We start from the raw sequence: 20,458 nt of genomic DNA on the forward strand, positions 1-20,458 counted from the left end.
CCTCTTTCATTCCCTGCTTCAAACAATCTGTCTTCTTCTATTTACTTCTTTAAGTCTTTAGATGGTGCTACTTCAACTCCTGTTCCTTTTAATGGCCAGAAATTCCTGAAAAAGTGCCTTCCAAACAAGGAAAAATGTCCCTGATGGTCTAGTGGCTAGGATTCGGCGTTTTCACCGCCGCGGCCCGGGTTCGATTCCCGGTCAGGGAACTAAGCTATTGAAAACTGTCAATTGGGACCAAATTTGTGCACATAGGAGAGCATCATGTTGAGAATGAATCAGACAGAGATTGTTACACGTTCCATATCCGTTCTGTTAAATAGGCTGGTCCTAAGTCAAGCTGTGAAGGGCTGATGATTGCTGTAAGTCATAGACCTATCCTGCTATTGTATGAAAAATTAGGTCCCCGGATGTTGCGGTGTAGATGTTTTGTGAGCTGAATTGGGAGAGAACACGACAGTGCATTGTAGCTTGATGAAAGTCCATGCAATGAACAGGCTCCTCTTTTACATGATGGTTATATAAGGTCAACAAAGATGGCCTCTTTCATTCCCTGCTTCAAACAATCTCTCTTCTCCTACCTACTTCTTTAAGTCATTAGATGGTGCTACTACAACTCCTGCTCCTTTTAATGGCCAGATTTTACTGAAAAATTGCCTTCCAAAACCAGGAAAATATGTCCCTGATGGTCTAGTGGCTAGGATTCGGCGCTCTCACCGCCGCGGCCCGGGTTCGATTCCCGGTCAGGGAACTAAACTATTGAAACCTGTCAATTGGAACCAAATTTGTGGACATAGGAGAGCATCATGTTGAGAATGAACAGACCTAGAACGTTACACAATCCATATCAGTTCAGTTAAATGTGCTGGTCCTGAGTCAAGCTCTGAATGGCTGATGATGCCTGCCAGTCATAGAACCATTTGCTATTGTATGAGAAAATAGGTCCCTGAAATTTGCGGTGTAGATGGTTTAAACAGGCTCCCCTTTTACATGATGGTTATATCAGGTCGACAAAGATGGCCTATTTCATTCCCTGCTTCAAACAATCTGTCTTCTTCTATTTACTTCTTTAAGTCTTTAGATGGTGCTACTTCAACTCCTGTTCCTTTTAATGGCCAGAAATTCCTGAAAAAGTGCCTTCCAAACAAGGAAAAATGTCCCTGATGGTCTAGTGGCTAGGATTCGGCGTTTTCACCGCCGCGGCCCGGGTTCGATTCCCGGTCAGGGAACTAAGCTATTGAAAACTGTCAATTGGGACCAAATTTGTGCATATAGGAGAGCATCATGTTGAGAATGAATCAGACAGAGATTGTTACACGTTCCATATCCGTTCTGTTAAATAGGCTGGTCCTAAGTCAAGCTGTGAAGGGCTGATGATTGCTGTAAGTCATAGACCTATCCTGCTATTGTATGAGAAATTAGGTCCCCGGATGTTGCGGTGTAGATGTTTTGTGAGCTGAATGGGGAGAGAACACGACAGTGCATTGTAGCTTGATGAAAGTCCATGTAATAAACAGGCTCCTCTTTTACATGATGGTTATATAAGGTCAGGAAAGATGGCCTCTTTCATTCCCTGCTTCAAACAATCTCTCTTCTCCTACCTACTTCTTTAAGTCATTAGATGGTGCTACAACAACTCCTGCTCCTTTTAATGGCCAGATTTTACTGAAAAAGTGCCTTCCAAAACCAGGAAAATATGTCCCTGATGGTCTAGTGGCTAGGATTCGGCGCTCTCACCGCCGCGGCCCGGGTTCGATTCCCGGTCAGGGAACTAAACTATTGAAAACTGTCAATTGGAACCAAAATTTGTGCATATAGGAGAGCATCATGTTGAGAATGAATCAGACCTATAATGTTACTCAATCCATATCAGTTCAGTTAAATGTGCTGGTCCTGAGTCAAGCTGTGAATGGCTGATGATGAATGCAAGTCATAGAACCATTTGCTATTGTATGAGAAAATAGGTCCCTGAAATTTGCGGTGTAGATGGTTTAAACAGGCTCCCCTTTTACATGATGGTTATATCAGGTCGACAAAGATGGCCTCTTTCATTCCCTGCTTCAAACAATCTGCCTTCTCCTATTTACTTCTTTAAGTCTTTAGATGGTGCTACTTCAACTCCTGTTCCTTTTAATGGCCAGAAATTCCTGAAAAAGTGCCTTCTAAACAAGGAAAAATGTCCCTGATGGTCTAGTGGCTAGGATTCAGCGTTTTCACCGCCGCGGCCCGGGTTCGATTCCAGGTCAGGGAACTAAGCTATTGAAAACTGTCAATTGGAACCAAATTTGTGCACATAGGAGAGCATCATGTTGAGAATGAATCAGACAGAGATTGTTACACGTTCCATATCCGTTCTGTTAAATAGGCTGGTCCTAAGTCAAGCTGTGAAGGGCTGATGATTGCTGTAAGTCATAGACCTATCCTGCTATTGTATGAAAAATTAGGTCCCCGGATGTTGCGGTGTAGATGTTTTGTGAGCTGAATGGGGAGAGAACACGACAGTGCATTGTAGCTTGATGAAAGTCCATGCAATGAACAGGCTCCTCTTTTACATGATGGTTATATAAGGTCAACAAAGATGGCCTCTTTCATTCCCTGCTTCAAACAATCTCTCTTCTCCTACCTACTTCTTTAAGTCATTAGATGGTGCTACTACAACTCCTGCTCCTTTTAATGGCCAGATTTTACTGAAAAAGTGCCTTCCAAAACCAGGAAAATATGTCCCTGATGGTCTAGTGGCTAGGATTCGGCGCTCTCACCGCTGCGGCCCGGGTTCGATTCCCGGTCAGGGAACTAAACTATTGAAACCTGTCAATTGGAACCAAATTTGTGGACATAGGAGAGCATCATGTTGAGAATGAACAGACCTAGAATGTTACACAAGCCATATCAGTTCAGTTAAATGTGCTGGTCCTGAGTCAAGCTGTGAATGGCTGATGATGCCTGCCAGTCATAGAACCATTTGCTATTGTATGAGAAAATAGGTCCCTGAAATTTGCGGTGTAGATGGTTTAAACAGGCTCCCCTTTTACATGATGGTTATATCAGGTCGACAAAGATGGCCTCTTTCATTCCCTGCTTCAAACAATCTGTCTTCTCCTATTTACTTATTTAAGTCTTTAGATGGTGCTACTTCAACTCCTGTTCCTTTTAATGGCCAGAAATTCTTAAAAAAGTGCCTTCCAAACAAGGAAAAATGTCCCTGATGGTCTAGTGGCTAGGATTCGGCGCTCTCACCGCCGCGGCCCGGGTTCGATTCCCGGTCAGGGAACTAAACTTTTGAAAACTGTCAATTGGAACCAAATTTGTGCATATAGGAGAGCATCATGTTGAGAATGAATCAGACAGAGATTGTTACACGTTCCATATCCGTTCTGTTAAATAGGCTGGTCCTAAGTCAAGCTGTGAAGGGCTGATGATTGCTGTAAGTCATAGACCTATCCTGCTATTGTATGAGAAATTAGGTCCCCGGATGTTGCGGTGTAGATGTTTTGTAAGCTGAATGGGGAGAGAACACGACAGTGCATTGTAGCTTGATGAAAGTCCATGTAATAAACAGGCTCCTCTTTTACATGATGGTTATATAAGGTCAAGAAAGATGGCCTCTTTCATTCCCTGCTTCAAACAATTTTTCTTCTCCTACCTACTTCTTTAAGTCATTAAATGGTGCTACTACAACTCCTGCTCCTTTTAATGGCCAGATTTTACTGAAAAAGTGCCTTCCAAAACCAGGAAAATATGTCCCTGATGGTCTAGTGGCTAGGATTCGGCGCTCTCACTGCCGCAGCCCGGGTTCGATTTGGTCAGGGAACTAAACTATTGAAAACTGTCAATAGGAACATAATTTGTGCATATAGGAGAACATCATGTTGAGAATGAATCAGATGGAGATTGTTACACGTTCCATATCCGTTCTGTTAAATAGGCTGGTCCTGAGTCAAGCTGTGAATGGCTGATGATGCCTGCAAGTCATAGAACCATTCGCTATTGTATGAGAAAATAGGTCCCCGAAATTTGCGGTGTAGATGGTTTAAACAGGCTCCCCTTTTACATGATGGTTATATCAGGTCGACAAAGATGGCCTCTTTCATGCCCTGCTTCAAACAATCTGTCTTCTCCTATTTACTTCTTTAAGTCTTTAGATGGTGCTACTTCAACTCCTGTTCCTTTTAATGGCCAGAAATTCCTGAAAAAGTGCCTTCCAAACAAGGAAAACTGTCCCTGATGGTCTAGTGGCTAGGATTCGGCGTTTTCACCGCCGCGGCCCGGGTTCGATTCCCGGTCAGGGAACTAAGCTATTGAAAACTGTCAATTGGAACCAAATTTGTGCACATAGGAGAGCATCATGTTGAGAATGAATCAGACAGAGATTGTTACACGTTCCATATCCGTTCTGTTAAATAGGCTGGTCCTAAGTCAAGCTGTGAAGGGCTGATGATTGCTGTAAGTCATAGACCTATCCTGCTATTGTATGAAAAATTAGGTTCCCGGATGTTGCGGTGTAGATGTTTTGTGAGCTGAATTGGGAGAGAACACGACAGTGCATTGTAGCTTGATGAAAGTCCATGCAATGAACAGGCTCCTCTTTTACATGATGGTTATATAAGGTCAACAAAGATGGCCTCTTTCATTCCCTGCTTCAAACAATCTCTCTTCTCCTACCTACTTCTTTAAGTCATTAGATGGTGCTACTACAACTCCTGCTCCTTTTAATGGCCAGATTTTACTGAAAAATTGCCTTCCAAAACCAGGAAAATATGTCCCTGATGGTCTAGTGGCTAGGATTCGGCGCTCTCACCGCCGCGGCCCGGGTTCGATTCCCGGTCAGGGAACTAAACTATTGAAACCTGTCAATTGGAACCAAATTTGTGGACATAGGAGAGCATCATGTTGAGAATGAACAGACCTAGAACGTTACACAATCCATATCAGTTCAGTTAAATGTGCTGGTCCTGAGTCAAGCTCTGAATGGCTGATGATGCCTGCCAGTCATAGAACCATTTGCTATTGTATGAGAAAATAGGTCCCTGAAATTTGCGGTGTAGATGGTTTAAACAGGCTCCCCTTTTACATGATGGTTATATCAGGTCGACAAAGATGGCCTCTTTCATTCCCTGCTTCAAACAATCTGTCTTCTTCTATTTACTTCTTTAAGTCTTTAGATGGTGCTACTTCAACTCCTGTTCCTTTTAATGGCCAGAAATTCCTGAAAAAGTGCCTTCCAAACAAGGAAAAATGTCCCTGATGGTCTAGTGGCTAGGATTCGGCGTTTTCACCGCCGCGGCCCGGGTTCGATTCCCGGTCAGGGAACTAAGCTATTGAAAACTGTCAATTGGGACCAAATTTGTGCACATAGGAGAGCATCATGTTGAGAATGAATCAGACAGAGATTGTTACACGTTCCATATCCGTTCTGTTAAATAGGCTGGTCCTAAGTCAAGCTGTGAAGGGCTGATGATTGCTGTAAGTCATAGACCTATCCTGCTATTGTATGAAAAATTAGGTCCCCGGATGTTGCGGTGTAGATGTTTTGTGAGCTGAATTGGGAGAGAACACGACAGTGCATTGTAGCTTGATGAAAGTCCATGCAATGAACAGGCTCCTCTTTTACATGATGGTTATATAAGGTCAACAAAGATGGCCTCTTTCATTCCCTGCTTCAAACAATCTCTCTTCTCCTACCTACTTCTTTAAGTCATTAGATGGTGCTACTACAACTCCTGCTCCTTTTAATGGCCAGATTTTACTGAAAAATTGCCTTCCAAAACCAGGAAAATATGTACCTGATGGTCTAGTGGCTAGGATTCGGCGCTCTCACCGCTGCGGCCCGGGTTCGGTTCCCGGTCAGGGAACTAAACTATTGAAACCTGTCAATTGGAACCAAATTTGTGGACATAGGAGAGCATCATGTTGAGAATGAACAGACCTAGAACGTTACACAATCCATATCAGTTCAGTTAAATGTGCTGGTCCTGAGTCAAGCTCTGAATGGCTGATGATGCCTGCCAGTCATAGAACCATTTGCTATTGTATGAGAAAATAGGTCCCTGAAATTTGCGGTGTAGATGGTTTAAACAGGCTCCCCTTTTACATGATGGTTATATCAGGTCGACAAAGATGGCCTCTTTCATTCCCTGCTTCAAACAATCTGTCTTCTTCTATTTACTTCTTTAAGTCTTTAGATGGTGCTACTTCAACTCCTGTTCCTTTTAATGGCCAGAAATTCCTGAAAAAGTGCCTTCCAAACAAGGACAAATGTCCCTGATGGTCTAGTGGCTAGGATTCGGCGTTTTCACCGCCGCGGCCCGGGTTCGATTCCCGGTCAGGGAACTAAGCTATTGAAAACTGTCAATTGGGACCAAATTTGTGCATATAGGAGAGCATCATGTTGAGAATGAATCAGACAGAGATTGTTACACGTTCCATATCCGTTCTGTTAAATAGGCTGGTCCTAAGTCAAGCTGTGAAGGGCTGATGATTGCTGTAAGTCATAGACCTATCCTGCTATTCAGGGCCGGCCCTGGCAATGTTGGCGCCCTAGGCGGGATTTCAGAATGGCGCCCCCCCAACATACACACGCAAATTGTCATGCATCCCCAAGAACTTTTGGACTGTATACAGATGCACACACAGGCAGACAAAATTCTAAGCTATAAAAAATAATAAAAATATATAATAAAAATATAAAAAGTCTGAAATCAGCTGTACTGACAGCATATCATGTCATGTCGACATAAATAAACATTAATGATGTCCGCAATCGGGGTGATTCTACCTCTATATTGTTCTTTCTTCTCCTCCCCTACTTTGCTGCGGTTTCTGAATCGTGCACCTGATAATTTAATCCTTTTTTGACTCATCTTCAACTCTTACCACAGTCTAACACCAGGTCGGTACCAGGCCGCACAGAAAGAATAAACATTTTACATGTTTTCTGTTTTATCTATTATCCGGTAATTTTTCAAAATAAAACCGTTTTATTTTGAAAAATGACCGGATTCTCTGCGTTATGACTCTTGCTTTATGCATGTCAAGACGCTTGTCTCGGTCACGTCACTTTTTCGCCGAACACAAACCAGCACGGTATTTGTCGGACCCATTTGTCAACAAACCAGGTGAATCCAGCATGTCTGGTTAAGAAGAAGATCAGCTGCTGGAGATCGCAAATGAGGGCGGCCTTAAAAATATAAACAACTCTGCCGGTGTCCTGGATTAAAGTCACGGCAGATTACCCTGAGATCGCCACAACAGCACTAACAACTCTGTTGCCATTTCCGACATCATAACTGTAGTGACATGACATCGGTGGAATTATTTTTAATTAACGAATTAATGTTTATCTTAAATAACAAAGCAACCTCTCCAAAGCGCACAGAAGCGCGTCGTGTGCGTAATGGAGCTTTGGGATCCGTTCGTCTCCGTCTTGCTGGTAACTTACCACGCAATAATTAATTTGAGGCCGCATATTAACAATTCTTTAATTTCGTTAAATAAATAAAAAATCTACCGATGTCACCAGAGTCCGTACCAGAGGGACTCCGTAGTGAGGCTAACGAACTCATTTAAATTTCAGTAATTGTAACTGCGTTACTTGATTTAAAAAAAAATACTTCATTACATGCTGGTTACCGCTAAAAGTAGTGGAATTACAGTAACGCGTTACACTCCAAACACTGGGATTAAGGACATAATTGAAGATGGGGACATTTTTATCATGTGGCGGCAATAAACAGGGAAATTAAACTCCAGGAGAACAGCGGAGAAATCGAAAGTATGGGATGTATATTTAATCATGTATATAATATATCACTTATGTTATATCGTTTGAAATATATCAATTTTCAATGTGTTTTCCGGCCCGATTTGCTCGCAGCGAGCGAAAAAAATAGAACAGACCCCGAAACCATCGCTGCAGATCGCGAGCGGCCGCGGCGCTGCCGGTGCGAACAGCCCAATTATTTAACATGGGCGCGGAAAGGAAGCGGACAGCTTTCGCGGCGCTTCTATCTCCGGTGCGTCCCCGGGTTTAGAAGATGATGTTGTGATGTGAATGTATTGGTTTATATTGCATGTGTCACGTCATGATAAATCAGTCCCTTGTGCCGCCCTCTCGGCATTTTGCGCCCTAGGCAACCGCCTACTTCGCCTATGCCAGGAGCCGCCCCTGCTGCTATTGTATGAGAAATTAGGTCCCCGGATGTTGCGGTGTAGATGTTTTGTGAGCTGAATGGGGAGAGAACACGACAGTGCATTGTAGCTTGATGAAAGTCCATGCAATGAACAGGCTCCTCTTTTACATGATGGTTATATAAGGTCAACAAAGATGGCCTCTTTCATTCCCTGCTTCAAACAATCTCTCTTCTCCTACCTACTTCTTTAAGTCATTAGATGGTGCTACTACAACTCCTGCTCCTTTTAATGGCCAGATTTTACTGAAAAATTGCCTTCCAAAACCAGGAAAATATGTACCTGATGGTCTAGTGGCTAGGATTCGGCGCTCTCACCGCCGCGGCCCGGGTTCGGTTCCCGGTCAGGGAACTAAACTATTGAAACCTGTCAATTGGAACCAAATTTGTGGACATAGGAGAGCATCATGTTGAGAATGAACAGACCTAGAACGTTACACAATCCATATCAGTTCAGTTAAATGTGCTGGTCCTGAGTCAAGCTCTGAATGGCTGATGATGCCTGCCAGTCATAGAACCATTTGCTATTGTATGAGAAAATAGGTCCCTGAAATTTGCGGTGTAGATGGTTTAAACAGGCTCCCCTTTTACATGATGGTTATATCAGGTCGACAAAGATGGCCTCTTTCATTCCCTGCTTCAAACAATCTGTCTTCTTCTATTTACTTCTTTAAGTCTTTAGATGGTGCTACTTCAACTCCTGTTCCTTTTAATGGCCAGAAATTCCTGAAAAAGTGCCTTCCAAACAAGGAAAAATGTCCCTGATGGTCTAGTGGCTAGGATTCGGCGTTTTCACCGCCGCGGCCCGGGTTCGATTCCCGGTCAGGGAACTAAGCTATTGAAAACTGTCAATTGGGACCAAATTTGTGCATATAGGAGAGCATCATGTTGAGAATGAATCAGACAGAGATTGTTACACGTTCCATATCTGTTCTGTTAAATAGGCTGGTCCTAAGTCAAGCTGTGAAGGGCTGATGATTGCTGTAAGTCATAGACCTATCCTGCTATTGTATGAGAAATTAGGTCCCCGGATGTTGCGGTGTAGATGTTTTGTGAGCTGAATGGGGAGAGAACACGACAGTGCATTGTAGCTTGATGAAAGTCCATGTAATAAACAGGCTCCTCTTTTACATGATGGTTATATAAGGTCAAGAAAGATGGCCTCTTTCATTCCCTGCTTCAAACAATCTCTCTTCTCCTACCTACTTCTTTAAGTCATTAGATGGTGCTACAACAACTCCTGCTCCTTTTAATGGCCAGATTTTACTGAAAAAGTGCCTTCCAAAACCAGGAAAATATGTCCCTGATGGTCTAGTGGCTAGGATTCGGCGCTCTCACTGCCGCGGCCCGGGTTCGATTCCCAGTCAGGGAACTAAACTATTGAAAACTGTCAATTGGAACCAAAATTTGTGCATATAGGAGAGCATCATGTTGAGAATGAATCAGACCTAGAATGTTACTCAATCCATATCAGTTCAGTTAAATGTGCTGGTCCTGAGTCAAGCTGTGAATGGCTGATGATGAATGCAAGTCATAGAACCATTTGCTATTGTATGAGAAAATAGGTCCCTGAAATTTGCGGTGTAGATGGTTTAAACAGGCTCCCCTTTTACAATATGGTTATATCAGGTCGACAAAGATGGCCTCTTTCATTCCCTGCTTCAAACAATCTGCCTTCTCCTATTTACTTCTTTAAGTCTTTAGATGGTGCTACTTCAACTCCTGTTCCTTTTAATGGCCAGAAATTCCTGAAAAAGTGCCTTCTAAACAAGGAAAAATGTCCCTGATGGTCTAGTGGCTAGGATTCGGCGTTTTCACCGCCGCGGCCCGGGTTCGATTCCAGGTCAGGGAACTAAGCTATTGAAAACTGTCAATTGGAACCAAATTTGTGCACATAGGAGAGCATCATGTTGAGAATGAATCAGACAGAGATTGTTACACGTTCCATATCCGTTCTGTTAAATAGGCTGGTCCTAAGTCAAGCTGTGAAGGGCTGATGATTGCTGTAAGTCATAGACCTATCCTGCTATTGTATGAAAAATTAGGTCCCCGGATTTTGCGGTGTACATGTTTTGTGAGCTGAATGGGGAGAGAACACGACAGTGCATTGTAGCTTGATGAAAGTCCATGCAATGAACAGGCTCCTCTTTTACATGATGGTTATATAAGGTCAACAAAGATGGCCTCTTTCATTCCCTGCTTCAAACAATCTCTCTTCTCCTACCTACTTCTTTAAGTCATTAGATGGTGCTACTACAACTCCTGCTCCTTTAAATGGCCAGATTTTATTGAAAAAGTGCCTTCCAAAACCAGGAAAATATGTCCCTGATGGTCTAGTGGCTAGGATTCGGCGCTCTCACCGCCGCGGCCCGGGTTCGATTCCCGGTCAGGGAACTAAACTATTGAAACCTGTCAATTGGAACCAAATTTGTGGACATAGGAGAGCATCATGTTGAGAATGAACAGACCTAGAATGTTACACAATCCATATCAGTTCAGTTAAATGTGCTGGTCCTGAGTCAAGCTGTGAATGGCTGATGATGCCTGCCAGTCATAGAACCATTTGCTATTGTATGAGAAAATAGGTCCCTGAAATTTGCGGTGTAGATGGTTTAAACAGGCTCCCCTTTTACATGATGGTTATATCAGGTCGACAAAGATGGCCTCTTTCATTCCCTGCTTCAAACAATCTGTCTTCTCCTATTTACTTATTTAAGTCTTTAGATGGTGCTACTTCAACTCCTGTTCCTTTTAATGGCCAGAAATTCCTGAAAAAGTGCCTTCCAAACAAGGAACAATGTCCCTGATGGTCTAGTGGCTAGGATTCGGCGTTTTCACCGCCGCTGCCCGGGTTCGATTCCCGGTCAGGGAACTAAGCTATTGAAAACTGTCAATTGGGACCAAATTTGTGCATATAGGAGAGCATCATGTTGAGAATGAATCAGACAGAGATTGTTACACGTTCCATATCCGTTCTGTTAAATAGGCTGTTCCTAAGTCAAGCTGTGAAGGGCTGATGATTGCTGTAAGTCATAGACCTATCCTGCTATTGTATGAGAAATTAGGTCCCCGGATGTTGCGGTGTAGATGTTTTGTAAGCTGAATGGGGAGAGAACACGACAGTGCATTGTAGCTTGATGAAAGTCCATGTAATAAACAGGCTCCTCTTTTACATGATGGTTATATAAGGTCAAGAAAGATGGCCTCTTTCATTCCCTGCTTCAAACAATCTTTCTTCTCCTACCTACTTCTTTAAGTCATTAAATGGTGCTACTACAACTCCTGCTCCTTTTAATGGCCAGATTTTACTGAAAAAGTGCCTTCCAAAACCAGGAAAATATGTCCCTGATGGTCTAGTGGCTAGGATTCGGCGTTTTCACCGCCGCGGCCCGGGTTCGATTCCCGGTCAGGGAACTAAGCTATTGAAAACTGTCAATTGGAACCAAATTTGTGCACATAGGAGAGCATCATGTTGAGAATGAATCAGACAGAGATTGTTACACGTTCCATATCCGTTCTGTTAAATAGGCTGGTCCTAAGTCAAGCTGTGATGGGCTGATGATTGCTGTAAGTCATAGACCTATCCTGCTATTGTATGAAAAATTAGGTCCCCGGATGTTGCGGTGTAGATGTTTTGTGAGCTGAATGGGGAGAGAACACGACAGTGCATTGTAGCTTGATGAAAGTCCATGCAATGAACAGGCTCCTCTTTTACATGATGGTTATATAAGGTCAACAAAGATGGCCTCTTTCATTCCCTGCTTCAAACAATCTCTCTTCTCCTACCTACTTCTTTAAGTCATTAGATGGTGCTACTACAACTCCTGCTCCTTTTAATGGCCAGATTTTACTGAAAAAGTGCCTTCCAAAACCAGGAAAATATGTCCCTGATGGTCTAGTGGCTAGGATTCGGCGCTCTCACCGCCGCGGCCCGGGTTCGATTCCCGGTCAGGGAACTAAACTATTGAAACCTGTCAATTGGAACCAAATTTGTGGACATAGGAGAGCATCATGTTGAGAATGAACAGACCTAGAATGTTACACAATCCATATCAGTTCAGTTAAATGTGCTGGTCCTGAGTCAAGCTGTGAATGGCTGATGATGCCTGCCAGTCATAGAACCATTTGCTATTGTATGAGAAAATAGGTTCCTGAAATTTGCGGTGTAGATGGTTTAAACAGGCTCCCCTTTTACATGATGGTTATATCAGGTCGACAAAGATGGCCTCTTTCATTCCCTGCTTCAAACAATCTGTCTTCTCCTATTTACTTATTTAAGTCTTTATATGGTGCTACTTCAACTCCTGTTCCTTTTAATGGCCAGAAATTCCTAAAAAAGTGCCTTCCAAACAAGGAAAAATGTCCCTGATGGTCTAGTGGCTAGGATTCGGCGCTCTCACCGCCGCGGCCCGGGTTCGATTCCCGGTCAGGGAACTAAACTATTGAAAACTGTCAATTGGAACCAAATTTGTGCATATAGGAGAGCATCATGTTGAGAATTAATCAGACGGAGATTTTTACACACGTTCCATATCCGTTCTGTTAAATAGGCTGGTCCTAAGTCAAGCTGTGAAGGGCTGATGAGTGCTGTAAGTCATAGACCTATCCTGCTATTGTATGAAAAATTAGGTCCCCGGATGTTGCGTTGTAGATGTATTGTGAGCTGAATGGGGAGAGAACACGACAATGCATTGTAGCTTGATGAAAGTCCATGCAATGAACAGGCTCCTCTTTTACATGACGGTTATATAAGGTCAACAAAGATGGCCTCTTTCATTCCCTGCTTCAAACAATCTCTCTTCTCCTACCTACTTCTTTAAGTCATTAGATGGTGCTACAACAACTCCTGCTCCTTTTAATGGCCAGAAATTCCTGAAAAAGTGCCTTCCAAACAAGGAAAACTGTCCCTGATGGTCTAGTGGCTAGGATTCGGCGTTTTCACCGCCGCGGCCCGGGTTCGATTCCCGGTCAGGGAACTAAGCTATTGAAAACTGTCAATTGGAACCAAATTTGTGCACATAGGAGAGCATCATGTTGAGAATGAATCAGACAGAGATTGTTACACGTTCCATATCCGTTCTGTTAAATAGGCTGGTCCTAAGTCAAGCTGTGAAGGGCTGATGATTGCTGTAAGTCATAGACCTATCCTGCTATTGTATGAGAAAATAGGTACCCGAAATGTGCGGTGTAGATGGTTTAAACAGGCTCCCCTTTTACATGATGGTTATATCAGGTCGACAAAGATGGCCTCTTTCATTCCCTGCTTCAAACAATCTGTCTTCTCCTATTTACTTCTTTAAGTCTTTAGATGGTGCTACTTCAACTCCTGTTCCTTTTAATGGCCAGAAATTCCTGAAAAAGTGCCTTCCAAACAAGGAAAAATGTCCCTGATGGTCTAGTGGCTAGGATTCGGCGTTTTCACTGCCGCGGCTCGGGTTCGATTCCCGGTCAGGGAACTAAGCTATTGAAAACTGTCAATTGGAACCAAATTTGTGCACATAGGAGAGCATCATGTTGAGAATGAATCAGACAGAGATTGTTACACGTTCCATATCCGTTCTGTTAAATAGGCTGGTCCTAAGTCAAGCTGTGAAGGGCTGATGATTGCTGTAAGTCATAGACCTATCCTGCTATTGTATGAAAAATTAGGTCCCCGGATGTTGCGGTGTACATGTTTTGTGAGCTGAATGGGGAGAGAACACGACAGTGCATTGTAGCTTGATGAAAGTCCATGCAATGAACAGGCTCCTCTTTTACATGATGGTTATATAAGGTCAACAAAGATGGCCTCTTTCATTCCCTGCTTCAAACAATCTCTCTTCTCCTACCTACTTCTTTAAGTCATTAGATGGTGCTACTACAACTCCTGCTCCTTTTAATGGCCAGATTTTACTGAAAAAGTGCCTTCCAAAACCAGGAAAATATGTCCCTGATGGTCTAGTGGCTAGGATTCGGCGCTCTCACTGCCGCAGCCCGGGTTCGATTTGGTCAGGGAACTAAACTATTGAAAACTGTCAATAGGAACATAATTTGTGCATATAGGAGAACATCATGTTGAGAATGAATCAGATGGAGATTGTTACACGTTCCATATCCGTTCTGTTAAATAGGCTGGTCCAAAGTCAAGCTGTGAAGGGCTGATGATTGCTGTAAGTCATAGACCTATCCTGCTATTGTATGAAAAATTAGGTCCCTGGATGTTGCGTTGTAGATGTATTGTGAGCTGAATGGGGAGAGAACACGACAATGCATTGTAGCTTGATGAAAGTCCATGCAATAAACAGGCTCCCCTTTTACATGATGGTTATATCAGGTCGACAAAGATGGCCTCTTTCATTCCCTGCTTCAAACAATCTGTCTTCTCCTATTTACTTCTTTAAGTCTTTAGATGGTGCTACTTCCACTCCTGTTCCTTTTAATGGCCAGAAATTCCTGAAAAAGTCCCTTCCAAACAAGGAAAACTGTCCCTGATGGTCTAGTGGCTAGGATTCGTCGTTTTCACCGCCGCGGCCCGGGTTCGATTCCCGGTCAGGGAACTAAGCTATTGAAAACTGTCAATTGGAACCAAATTTGTGCACATAGGAGAGCATCATGTTGAGAATGAACAGACCTAGAATGTTACACAATCCATATCAGTTCAGTTAAATGTGCTGGTCCTGAGTCAAGCTGTGAATGGCTGATGATGCCTGCCAGTCATAGAACCATTTGCTATTGTATGACAAAATAGGTCCCTGAAATTTGCGGTGTAGATGGTTTAAACAGGCTCCACTTTTACATGATGGTTATATCAGGTCGACAAAGATGGCCTCTTTCATTCCCTGCTTCAAACAATCTGTCTTCTCCTATTTACTTATTTAAGTCTTTAGATGGTGCTACTTCAACTCCTGTTCCTTTTAATGGCCAGAAATTCCTAAAAAAGTGCCTTCCAAACAAGGAAAAATGTCCCTGATGGTCTAGTGGCTAGGATTTGGCGCTCTCACCGCCGCAGCCCGGGTTCGATTTGGTCAGGGAACTAAACTATTGAAAACTGTCAATAGGAACATAATTTGTGCATATAGGAGAACATCATGTTGAGAATGAATCAGATGGAGATTGTTACACGTTCCATATCCGTTCTGTTAAATAGGCTGGTCCTGAGTCAAGCTGTGAATGGCTGATGATGCCTGCAAGTCATAGAACCATTCGCTATTGTATGAGAAAATAGGTCCCCGAAATTTGCGGTGTAGATGGTTTAAACAGGCTCCCCTTTTACATGATGGTTATATCAGGTCGACAAAGATGGCCTCTTTCATTCCCTGCTTCAAACAATCTGTCTTCTCCTATTTACTTCTTTAAGTCTTTAGATGGTGCTACTTCAACTCCTGTTCCTTTTAATGGCGAGAAATTCCTGAAAAAGTGCCTTGCAAACAAGGAAAACTGTCCCTGATGGTCTAGTGGCTAGGATTCGGCGTTTTCACCGCCGCGGCCCGGGTTCGATTCCCGGTCAGGCAACTAAGCTATTGAAAACTGTCAATTGGAACCAAATTTGTGCACATAGGAGAGCATCATGTTGAGAATGAATCAGACAGAGATTGTTACACGTTCCATATCCGTTCTGTTAAATAGGCTGGTCCTAAGTCAAGCTGTGAAGGGCTGATGATTGCTGTAAGTCATAGACCTATCCTGCTATTGTATGAAAAATTAGGTCCCCGGATGTTGCGGTGTAGATGTTTTGTAAGCTGAATGGGGAGAGAACACGACAGTGCATTGTAGCTTGATGAAAGTCCATGTAATAAACAGGCTCCTCTTTTACATGATGGTTATATAAGGTCAAGAAAGATGGCCTCTTTCATTCCCTGCTTCAAACAATCTTTCTTCTCCTACCTACTTCTTTAAGTCATTAAATGGTGCTACTACAACTCCTGCTCCTTTTAATGGCCAGATTTTACTGAAAAAGTGCCTTCCAAAACCAGGAAAATATGTCCCTGATGGTCTAGTGGCTAGGATTCGGCGCTCTCACTGCCGCAGCCCGGGTTCGATTTGGTCAGGGAACTAAACTATTGAAAACTGTCAATAGGAACATTATTTGTGCATATAGGAGAACATCATGTTGAGAATGAATCAGATGGAGATTGTTACACGTTCCATATCCGTTCTGTTAAATAGGCTGGTCCAAAGTCAAGCTGTGAAGGGCTGATGATTGCTGTAAGTCATAGACCTATCCTGCTATTGTATGAAAAATTAGGTCCCCGGATGTTGCGTTGTAGATGTATTGTGAGCTGAATGGGGAGAGAACACGACAATGCATTGTAGCTTGATGAAAGTCCATGCAATAAACAGGCTCCCCTTTTACATGATGGTTATATCAGGTCGACAAAGATGGCCTCTTTCATTCCCTGCTTCAAACAATCTGTCTTCTCCTATTTACTTCTTTAAGTCTTTAGATGGTGCTACTTCAACTCCTGTTCCTTTTAATGGCCAGAAATTCCTGAAAAAGTCCCTTCCAAACAAGGAAAACTGTCCCTGATGGTCTAGTGGCTAGGATTCGGCGTTTTCACCGCCACGGCCCGGGTTCGATTCCCGGTCAGGGAACTAAGCTATTGAAAACTGTCAATTGGAACCAAATTTGTGCACATAGGAGAGCATCATGTTGAGAATGAACAGACCTAGAATGTTACACAATCCATATCAGTTCAGTTAAATGTGCTGGTCCTGAGTCAAGCTGTGAATGGCTGATGATGCCTGCCAGTCATAGAACCATTTGCTATTGTATGACAAAATAGGTCCCTGAAATTTGCGGTGTAGATGGTTTAAACAGGCTCCACTTTTACATGATGGTTATATCAGGTCGACAAAGATGGCCTCTTTCATTCCCTGCTTCAAACAATCTGTCTTCTCCTATTTACTTATTTAAGTCTTTAGATGGTGCTACTTCAACTCCTGTTCCTTTTAATGGCCAGAAATTCCTAAAAAAGTGCCTTCCAAACAAGGAAAAATGTCCCTGATGGTCTAGTGGCTAGGATTCGGCGCTCTCACCGCCGCAGCCCGGGTTCGATTTGGTCAGGGAACTAAACTATTGAAAACTGTCAATAGGAACATAATTTGTGCATATAGGAGAACATCATGTTGAGAATGAATCAGATGGAGATTGTTACACGTTCCATATCCGTTCTGTTAAATAGGCTGGTCCTGAGTCAAGCTGTGAATGGCTGATGATGCCTGCAAGTCATAGAACCATTCGCTATTGTATGAGAAAATAGGTCCCCGAAATTTGCGGTGTAGATGGTTTAAACAGGCTCCCCTTTTACATGATGGTTATATCAGGTCGACAAAGATGGCCTCTTTCATTCCCTGCTTCAAACAATCTGTCTTCTCCTATTTACTTCTTTAAGTCTTTAGATGGTGCTACTTCAACTCCTGTTCCTTTTAATGGCGAGAAATTCCTGAAAAAGTGCCTTCCAAACAAGGAAAACTGTCCCTGATGGTCTAGTGGCTAGGATTCGGCGTTTTCACCGCCGCGGCCCGGGTTCGATTCCCGGTCAGGGAACTAAGCTATTGAAAACTGTCAATTGGAACCAAATTTGTGCACATAGGAGAGCATCATGTTGAGAACGAATCAGACAGAGATTGTTACACGTTCCATATCCGTTCTGTTAAATAGGCTGGTCCTAAGTCAAGCTGTGAAGGGCTGATGATTGCTGTAAGTCATAGACCTATCCTGCTATTGTATGAAAAATTAGGTCCCCGGATGTTGCGTTGTAGATGTATTGTGAGCTGAATGGGGAGAGAACACGACAATGCATTGTAGCTTGATGAAAGTCCATGCAATGAACAGGCTCCTCTTTTACATGACGGATATATAAGGTCAACAAAGATGGCCTCTTTCATTCCCTGCTTCAAACAATCTCTCTTCTCCTACCTACTTCTTTAAGTCATTAGATGGTGCTACTACAACTCCTGCTCCTTTTAATGGCCAGATTTTACTGAAAAAGTGCCTTCCAAAACCAGGAAAATATGTCCCTGATGGTCTAGTGGCTAGGATTCGGCGTTTTCACCGCCGCGGCCCGGGTTCGATTCCCGGTCAGGGAACTAAACTATTGAAACCTGTCAATTGGATCCAAATTTGTGGACATAGGAGAGCATCATGTTGGGAATGAATCAGACCTAGAATGTTACACGTTCCATATCCGTTCTGTTAAATAGGCTGGTCCTGAGTCAAGCTGTGAATGGCTGATGATGCCTGCAAGTCATAGAACCATTCGCTATTGTATGAGAAAATAGGTCCCCGGAATATGCGCTGTAGATGGTTTAAACAGGCTCCCCTTTTACATGATGGTTATATCAGGTCGACAAAGATGGCCTCTTTCATTCCCTGCTTCAAACAATCTGTCTTCTCCTATTTATTTATTTAAGTCTTTATATGGTGCTACTTCAACTCCTGTTCCTTTTAACGGCCAGAAATTCCTGAAAAAGTGCCTTCCAAACAAGGAAAAATGTCCCTGATGGTCCAGTGGCTAGGATTCTGCGTTTTCACCCCCACGGCCTGGGTTCGATTCCCGGTCAGGGAACTAAACTATTGAAAACTGTCAATTGGAACCAAATTTGTGCATATAGGAGAGCATCATGTTGAGAATGAATCAGACGGAGATTGTTACACGTTCCATATCCGTTCTGTTAAATAGGCTGGTCCTAAGTCAAGCTGTGAAGGGCTGATGATTGCTGTAAGTCATAGACCTATCCTGCTATTGTATGAGAAATTAGGTCCCCGGATGTTTCGGTGTAGATGTTTTGTGAGCTGAATGGGGAGAGAACACGACAGTGCATTGTAGCTTGATGAAAGTCCATGCAATGAACAGGCTCCTCTTTTACATGATGGTTATATAAGGTCAACAAAGATGGCCTCTTTCATTCCCTGCTTCAAACAATCTCTCTTCTCCTACCTACTTCTTTAAGTCATTAGATGGTGCTACTACAACTCCTGCTCCTTTTAATGGCCAGATTTTACTGAAAAAGTGCCTTCCAAAACCAGGAAAATATGTCCCTGATGGTCTAGTGGCTAGGATTCGGCGCTCTCACCGCCGCGGCCCGGGTTCGATTCCCGGTCAGGGAACTAAACTATTGAAACTTGTCAATTGGAACCAAATTTGTGGACATAGGAGAGCATCATGTTGAGAATGAACAGACCTAGAATGTTACACAATCCATATCAGTTCAGTTAAATGTGCTGGTCCTGAGTCAAGCTGTGAATGGCTGATGATGCCTGCCAGTCATAGAACCATTTGCTATTGTATGAGAAAATAGGTTCCTGAAATTTGCGGTGTAGATGGTTTAAACAGGCTCCCCTTTTACATGATGGTTATATCAGGTCGACAAAGATGGCCTCTTTCATTCCCTGCTTCAAACAATCTGTCTTCTCCTATTTACTTATTTAAGTCTTTATATGGTGCTACTTCAACTCCTGTTCCTTTTAATGGCCAGAAATTCCTAAAAAAGTGCCTTCCAAACAAGGAAAAATGTCCCTGATGGTCTAGTGGCTAGGATTCGGCGCTCTCACCGCCGCGGCCCGGGTTCGATTCCCGGTCAGGGAACTAAACTATTGAAAACTGTCAATTGGAACCAAATTTGTGCACATAGGAGAGCATCATGTTGAGAATGAATCAGACAGAGATTGTTACACGTTCCATATCCGTTCTGTTAAATAGGCTGGTCCTAAGTCAAGCTGTGAAGGGCTGATGATTGCTGTAAGTCATAGACCTATCCTGCTATTGTATGAAAAATTAGGTCCCCGGATGTTGCGTTGTAGATGTATTGTGAGCTGAATGGGGAGAGAACACGACAATGCATTGTAGCTTGATGAAAGTCCATGCAATGAACAGGCTCCTCTTTTACATGACGGTTATATAAGGTCAACAAAGATGGCCTCTTTCATTCCCTGCTTCAAACAATCTCTCTTCTCCTACCTACTTCTTTAAGTCATTAGATGGTGCTACTACAACTCCTGCTCCTTTTAATGGCCAGATTTTACTGAAAAAGTGCCTTCCAAAACCAGGCAAATATGTCCCTGATGGTCTAGTGGCTAGGATTCGGCGCTCTCACCGCCGCGGCCCGGGTTCGATTCCCGGTCAGGGAACTAAACTATTGAAAACTGTCAATTGGAACCAAAATTTGTGCATATAGGAGAGCATCATGTTGAGAATGAATCAGACCTAGAATGTTACTCAATCCATATCAGTTCAGTTAAATGTGCTGGTCCTGAGTCAAGCTGTGATTGGCTGATGATGAATGCAAGTCAT

General features: G+C 43.0%; 28 non-coding genes across 28 annotated transcripts; all 28 read left to right on the plus strand.

Moving 5' to 3' along the window:
• The first annotated feature begins 137 nt into the window (after positions 1–137).
• On the plus strand, positions 138–209 carry trnae-uuc (transfer RNA glutamic acid (anticodon UUC)). Its single transcript has one exon. It is a non-coding gene; the product is annotated as a tRNA-Glu (tRNA).
• Positions 210–679: 470 nt separating this feature from the next.
• On the plus strand, positions 680–751 carry trnae-cuc (transfer RNA glutamic acid (anticodon CUC)). Its single transcript has one exon. It is a non-coding gene; the product is annotated as a tRNA-Glu (tRNA).
• Positions 752–1,157: 406 nt separating this feature from the next.
• On the plus strand, positions 1,158–1,229 carry trnae-uuc (transfer RNA glutamic acid (anticodon UUC)). The gene has a single exon. It is a non-coding gene; the product is annotated as a tRNA-Glu (tRNA).
• Positions 1,230–1,699: 470 nt separating this feature from the next.
• Positions 1,700–1,771, plus strand: trnae-cuc (transfer RNA glutamic acid (anticodon CUC)). Its single transcript has one exon. It is a non-coding gene; the product is annotated as a tRNA-Glu (tRNA).
• Positions 1,772–2,721: 950 nt separating this feature from the next.
• On the plus strand, positions 2,722–2,793 carry trnae-cuc (transfer RNA glutamic acid (anticodon CUC)). Its single transcript has one exon. It is a non-coding gene; the product is annotated as a tRNA-Glu (tRNA).
• A 406-nt stretch (positions 2,794–3,199) lies between these two features.
• On the plus strand, positions 3,200–3,271 carry trnae-cuc (transfer RNA glutamic acid (anticodon CUC)). The gene has a single exon. It is a non-coding gene; the product is annotated as a tRNA-Glu (tRNA).
• A 947-nt stretch (positions 3,272–4,218) lies between these two features.
• trnae-uuc (transfer RNA glutamic acid (anticodon UUC)) lies at positions 4,219–4,290 on the plus strand. Its single transcript has one exon. It is a non-coding gene; the product is annotated as a tRNA-Glu (tRNA).
• Positions 4,291–4,760: 470 nt separating this feature from the next.
• On the plus strand, positions 4,761–4,832 carry trnae-cuc (transfer RNA glutamic acid (anticodon CUC)). The gene has a single exon. It is a non-coding gene; the product is annotated as a tRNA-Glu (tRNA).
• Positions 4,833–5,238: 406 nt separating this feature from the next.
• Positions 5,239–5,310, plus strand: trnae-uuc (transfer RNA glutamic acid (anticodon UUC)). Its single transcript has one exon. It is a non-coding gene; the product is annotated as a tRNA-Glu (tRNA).
• A 948-nt stretch (positions 5,311–6,258) lies between these two features.
• On the plus strand, positions 6,259–6,330 carry trnae-uuc (transfer RNA glutamic acid (anticodon UUC)). The gene has a single exon. It is a non-coding gene; the product is annotated as a tRNA-Glu (tRNA).
• Positions 6,331–8,944: 2,614 nt separating this feature from the next.
• On the plus strand, positions 8,945–9,016 carry trnae-uuc (transfer RNA glutamic acid (anticodon UUC)). The gene has a single exon. It is a non-coding gene; the product is annotated as a tRNA-Glu (tRNA).
• Positions 9,017–9,486: 470 nt separating this feature from the next.
• On the plus strand, positions 9,487–9,558 carry trnae-cuc (transfer RNA glutamic acid (anticodon CUC)). Its single transcript has one exon. It is a non-coding gene; the product is annotated as a tRNA-Glu (tRNA).
• A 408-nt stretch (positions 9,559–9,966) lies between these two features.
• trnae-uuc (transfer RNA glutamic acid (anticodon UUC)) lies at positions 9,967–10,038 on the plus strand. The gene has a single exon. It is a non-coding gene; the product is annotated as a tRNA-Glu (tRNA).
• Positions 10,039–10,508: 470 nt separating this feature from the next.
• trnae-cuc (transfer RNA glutamic acid (anticodon CUC)) lies at positions 10,509–10,580 on the plus strand. The gene has a single exon. It is a non-coding gene; the product is annotated as a tRNA-Glu (tRNA).
• A 406-nt stretch (positions 10,581–10,986) lies between these two features.
• Positions 10,987–11,058, plus strand: trnae-uuc (transfer RNA glutamic acid (anticodon UUC)). Its single transcript has one exon. It is a non-coding gene; the product is annotated as a tRNA-Glu (tRNA).
• A 470-nt stretch (positions 11,059–11,528) lies between these two features.
• Positions 11,529–11,600, plus strand: trnae-uuc (transfer RNA glutamic acid (anticodon UUC)). The gene has a single exon. It is a non-coding gene; the product is annotated as a tRNA-Glu (tRNA).
• Positions 11,601–12,070: 470 nt separating this feature from the next.
• On the plus strand, positions 12,071–12,142 carry trnae-cuc (transfer RNA glutamic acid (anticodon CUC)). Its single transcript has one exon. It is a non-coding gene; the product is annotated as a tRNA-Glu (tRNA).
• Positions 12,143–12,548: 406 nt separating this feature from the next.
• trnae-cuc (transfer RNA glutamic acid (anticodon CUC)) lies at positions 12,549–12,620 on the plus strand. Its single transcript has one exon. It is a non-coding gene; the product is annotated as a tRNA-Glu (tRNA).
• A 470-nt stretch (positions 12,621–13,090) lies between these two features.
• trnae-uuc (transfer RNA glutamic acid (anticodon UUC)) lies at positions 13,091–13,162 on the plus strand. Its single transcript has one exon. It is a non-coding gene; the product is annotated as a tRNA-Glu (tRNA).
• Positions 13,163–13,570: 408 nt separating this feature from the next.
• Positions 13,571–13,642, plus strand: trnae-uuc (transfer RNA glutamic acid (anticodon UUC)). Its single transcript has one exon. It is a non-coding gene; the product is annotated as a tRNA-Glu (tRNA).
• A 1,008-nt stretch (positions 13,643–14,650) lies between these two features.
• Positions 14,651–14,722, plus strand: trnae-uuc (transfer RNA glutamic acid (anticodon UUC)). Its single transcript has one exon. It is a non-coding gene; the product is annotated as a tRNA-Glu (tRNA).
• Positions 14,723–15,605: 883 nt separating this feature from the next.
• Positions 15,606–15,677, plus strand: trnae-uuc (transfer RNA glutamic acid (anticodon UUC)). Its single transcript has one exon. It is a non-coding gene; the product is annotated as a tRNA-Glu (tRNA).
• A 1,008-nt stretch (positions 15,678–16,685) lies between these two features.
• On the plus strand, positions 16,686–16,757 carry trnae-uuc (transfer RNA glutamic acid (anticodon UUC)). The gene has a single exon. It is a non-coding gene; the product is annotated as a tRNA-Glu (tRNA).
• An 883-nt stretch (positions 16,758–17,640) lies between these two features.
• trnae-uuc (transfer RNA glutamic acid (anticodon UUC)) lies at positions 17,641–17,712 on the plus strand. Its single transcript has one exon. It is a non-coding gene; the product is annotated as a tRNA-Glu (tRNA).
• Positions 17,713–18,182: 470 nt separating this feature from the next.
• Positions 18,183–18,254, plus strand: trnae-uuc (transfer RNA glutamic acid (anticodon UUC)). The gene has a single exon. It is a non-coding gene; the product is annotated as a tRNA-Glu (tRNA).
• Positions 18,255–19,203: 949 nt separating this feature from the next.
• On the plus strand, positions 19,204–19,275 carry trnae-cuc (transfer RNA glutamic acid (anticodon CUC)). Its single transcript has one exon. It is a non-coding gene; the product is annotated as a tRNA-Glu (tRNA).
• Positions 19,276–19,681: 406 nt separating this feature from the next.
• Positions 19,682–19,753, plus strand: trnae-cuc (transfer RNA glutamic acid (anticodon CUC)). The gene has a single exon. It is a non-coding gene; the product is annotated as a tRNA-Glu (tRNA).
• Positions 19,754–20,223: 470 nt separating this feature from the next.
• Positions 20,224–20,295, plus strand: trnae-cuc (transfer RNA glutamic acid (anticodon CUC)). The gene has a single exon. It is a non-coding gene; the product is annotated as a tRNA-Glu (tRNA).
• The last annotated feature ends 163 nt before the right edge of the window (positions 20,296–20,458 follow it).

This window comes from Limanda limanda, chromosome 4, assembly GCF_963576545.1.
Source record: "Limanda limanda chromosome 4, fLimLim1.1, whole genome shotgun sequence".
Lineage (NCBI taxonomy): Eukaryota > Metazoa > Chordata > Actinopteri > Pleuronectiformes > Pleuronectidae > Limanda > Limanda limanda.